Below are 4,633 nucleotides of genomic sequence, written 5' to 3' on the forward strand. Positions count from 1 at the left end.
GCGCTGTGTATCTGTCTCACGACTTAAAAGTCAGTGGCAGCCCATGGCCAGGCACAAGGATGCACCTTCAGCTGCTGAAGTGTCAAGAAAGTTTATGGTTTCTCGTTCCCTGTGAAGCAGCTGTCGTGACACGAACCACAACTCTGACTTACAATGCATTGCATCAAGTGAAAAAATACTTCTTTTAATAAAAAGGCACAAACAAGGGAGCTCTGATACGTGGTACTGATTTTAAATCCCGCTGTTAAGGCATTTCACTGGGAGGAAGGTGACTGCAAGTGTGTATTTCATTCCTTCAAGCTTTTCTTCTTCATTTAAATTATTGTCCTTCTCCCTCCATTTTCATCCCCTCTTTTGTTCTCATTTCACCCAGTCTTTGACAGCTACAGGCTTTCACTGAGCTGGTGATGTGGAGCACCAGATTCTGGGCAAATTAGGTAAATGCATTCGGTCCCCTCAGCTTCACTGCTGCTCCCAGTGAGTTCTTTCCCAGCTGCTGCCCTTCTTCAGCTCAGCCCATGGCCAGAGCTGTGCTGCTGCAAGGGTAGGGTGCAGAGGTGGTTCCCACACACCTCATGTCTTACCTACCTCAGAGAGGATTAGTGACCCAGAGCAGCTAACCTTTGGAAAAGTTTGCAGTTATCGAGATGGAAATGGGGCTACAGTGCGACAGGTTTTACATCACCCAATCAATCCAGTTAGGTGAATGAGAAGAAACTTGCAGCGATTCAACTGATGGAGTTTGAGATGCTCCATCTCAAAACCTGAGTAGCAGCTCCCCAGAGCTGTCAGCTCCAGCACAAGGAACCCACCACAGCCAGTCCTGGCCAGTGACAGGTTTCATACACTCAGCCCATGTCCCACACAGCACCCATTGCTCAAGACACCCCCATCAGCAACGGGGCACAGGGAGGGGAGGGGATTGCCTGGGAAAGGAATTAGAACCATGAGCTCCGAGCAGTGACGTGCCTTTGGATGTCTGGCAGCCACAAGTGACAGCACAGCAGCTGTTAAATGCCTACATTCACAGAGGTCTTCCTACAATATCATTTTCCTTAAATCTGGGTTAGACACACATTTTCATAATAAGAAAAGCAGCTTCTTGATTCTTTTATACACGGCAAACAAAATATTTTCCCAGCCCCATCCTCTGAGTTGATGGTTCACTGATAACTCAGTAAGGTGGTTCTCTTTCAATAGCAAAAATAGACCATGAGAAGAGAGGTTAAAAGCAGACTATCTAATCTAATCTGTACTCCAAGTTAGGAGTCTTGATCATAACAAAATACCAGTACCAAATCCCCTGCAGAGATTATCTGTAACAGGTACTTTATATATTCAAGATCAGGATTTGTCTGCACTTGCCTGGATAACAGCAGAGATAATAGTGTACCTCATTATGCTTTTGTGAAACTTAAAACATTTGGCACTTTGCAAAATGCTTTAGATCCTATTTAGCAATAGACTAATTAATGGAGTTTGGGGGTTTTTTTCTCACTGTCTTTACAAGCTGGTCAGGTAATATCCCTGTGATTTAAATTTAAAAGCACACAAAAATCCAGAACAAAAATATGTGGCAACATATAAATATAGCAACAGTCTTTTCTACTCTGCAACTTTTTCACTTGCTTTCCTGCATCAAGCAATCTCATTATATGAGTTCAATCTATTTCACTGTAAAATAAACCCATCCCCCAGATTTTGTAGGACACCAAACACATCACATCCCATCAAACTGAGCATAGTACTGCTTTTAGATATAATTGAAATATCATACAGATGCTAGAGTGGGAAAATATTTTTAAAGCCTACATGTATTTAATGACCCTAATGATCACATAGTATACAAATCTCTATTACTGCTTAAAATGTCTTTTATTTTTTTTCTACAAGACTCTGTATTTGTACTACTACTACTACCACGTATCATTTTCTGAGGCCTTAGGGTCAGTAGAAATGTTCTTTGCCATTTTCCAGCCAAATGCCAGATCTTAGGAAAGCAGATACAGTATCTTACTTTGGGAATTTGAACAACTCACCTGCTGTTCTGCTAGTCCTGAAAAATTCTCTCTCTTAGAGCAGGGAAAAGAAGAGTTAAAAGTACTTTTGCTAGTTGTCTGAAACTGATGAAGTGCATTTTCCACATAGTTTTTAACACTCTGAGCTGAAAACTGCTTGTGCAGCAGTGTAGGGGCTGAGTCCATCTGCAGCACATTACAGTGTCAATAGGACCCAGCATCCAGCTGTGGCACTGGCTGTGTGAGAGCAGTACCTGCACACCTGTATGGCTGGGCACAGAGTTGTGGCACATCTGCCTGTGCCACTGCCCAGCCTGGATGCTGATCCTTGAAGGAAGAGCTGCTGTGGGATAACAGCCACCATATGTTCAAGTGGCTCTCTGAGACTGGTATCTTCTTACCTTGTAAATTCATTCAGTCTCTGCATTGACAGGCATTCTTCTTATTGTAAAAAGGGTACTTTTGCTGTTTTTCTATTACAGTCTCTCTCCAGATGGAAATTTTTCAAAAGTATTTATGTGCTTTCAGAGCATGGTGCTTTGCTTTCCTAGGGTTGGCATGCCTCATGTGCTAAAGTTCTTCGCAAATACAACAGCTCCTACTTCAAAGAAAAGACAACAGAAATAAGAAAGGCCTGAAAAGAGAGATAACACAAAAGCACATCTCTTATTCTGAACAGCCCCCAGTTCAAGGGGGAAAAATGAGGACAACCCATCTTCAGTCTGAGCTGCTGAGCCATTCACAGCGAGGTACCACAAACATTTGTCGGGGCTGCGTATGCCACATTGGACATGAAGGAAATAAGAGAAAGGACAAATTAGAGGAAACTGTATTAATAAGTTAGAAGCAACAGTTGCTATCCTCCCCTTTGGGGGTCTATTCTACAAATTCTCCAAGATAACACAGCAACACAGACCTCTCACCTTATTCTGTATCTCTGTCTGCTTTGGTTGGAGTATCTCCTAGGGCCAGGAAAAAGAAAACCCTGTGACACGACTCTCCAAGCTGCCGTGAGCTTATGTGGGTGTGTAAGTGGTTCTCTCTGTTAGGGATGTTTTGTTTTCCCTATCGTATTTTCAACCGATGCTGTTGTAGCTTGTCACATTCCTTGATATTTAGAGAGACACAAAACTGGCAGCAACTCCTATTCTCTTTTCTTTTTGACCCATTGGGATAAAGTTTAATGGCAGATGGATACTTTCTTCTTTTCTCCTTTGGAATTTCCAGTTTCATTCTTGATAGCCTTGTCACTTGGGCGCAAGTGAGATTATCTGCTTTCCATTGCCTAGCCCTGGATGCCAAACAGGCGTATATGTACTTTCTCATTTTATTTAGCTCACATACCTACTGCTACATTGTTACTATCAAACAATTTTGCAACATTTTCAGGAATCTTGAAAATCTGGATTTGGGAATTACTTTGGCTCTACTGTTGTGTCCACAACATTGCAAATCAGATTGTAAATTAAAACACAGCCTGAAGTCTTCAGCTAGAACTCATCATCGTGGTACTATTGTTTAGGTGACTTGGCATGTAAAAGCCAGGCCATGCTTACACCAAAAGCTGGATTTTACTGCTTTTTGTACACTTCAAGAGCAAAGATTCCTCTTCCTGGTAACACAAAATAAAGGAATTCATTCTAATCTGAAACCCCATGTAGGGGGTTAGTTAGTTTAGAAACAGTTTGTTTTGTTGCTTGTAGGTTTTTTAACTCATAAACAAATCACCTTGGAGTTGAAATCCCTGCATCTTGTCCATTTATCCCAGTGCATTACCTTGCACTTCTCAGGCAAAACTGTATTTCCCGCAGCTAAAGCAATGCCTTGCTGCCCCCATGTGAAGTTAGTGAGAAGAGAAGCATTACTGAAACTCCACTATGGAGTTTATATGGAGAACGGTTGAATTTGAGATCACAATTCATACTGACAGGTTATACCAACACAATTTCCCAGACGAGGATAGTTACCAGAATATATGGGCTTAACTTAGTAGCATTTCCTTTTCTTCCCACCCTGGTTATTAGGTAACTTTTACACTAGTGTACCTGTGGCAAGTATAATTTAAACACCATCAGTACATTTAAGGGTCGAAACTGCCACTCCAGTTGTGGTATTGGTTGCATAAGCTGGACTGGTTTTTATTTTTGCTTAGGGAACATATTTAATATCTAAATTTTAAAATACACGTGTATTCATAGCAAAAGGCTTTCTTTTATTGGCTCTAATTTCCTGGAGAATAATTAGATCAAGATGACCCAAGGAAAAAGAAAACAGCCACAGAATGAGGCAAAGGACTGTAAAAATAGCTTTGAATGAAGGGATATGGAGTTAGCGAACTCTTCAGGGGCTGGACTGTGATGCTGCAGTGGCTGCAGTGGCATCGAGCACATCAGTAGGCACAGCTCAGCTCCTGCTGTGAATGCTTGCTCTCAGCACACACTGCAGTGACAGAAGGAATCAGTGCTGGCACCACCTTATCACAGCCAGTGCAGACACCTCCCGTATCGCCTGTCTGGCTCCAAAATGCGCTGCTCTCCTGATAACGGGGCTGGGGGATGCAGTTGAAGGGAGGTGAGAGGGGAGCAGTGTCTCCAAGTACTGGGGGACATTTCCCT

The sequence above is a fragment of the Corvus brachyrhynchos genome, unplaced genomic scaffold (assembly GCF_000691975.1).
Source record: "Corvus brachyrhynchos isolate BGI_N302 unplaced genomic scaffold, ASM69197v1 scaffold103, whole genome shotgun sequence".
Taxonomy (NCBI): Eukaryota; Metazoa; Chordata; class Aves; order Passeriformes; family Corvidae; genus Corvus; species Corvus brachyrhynchos.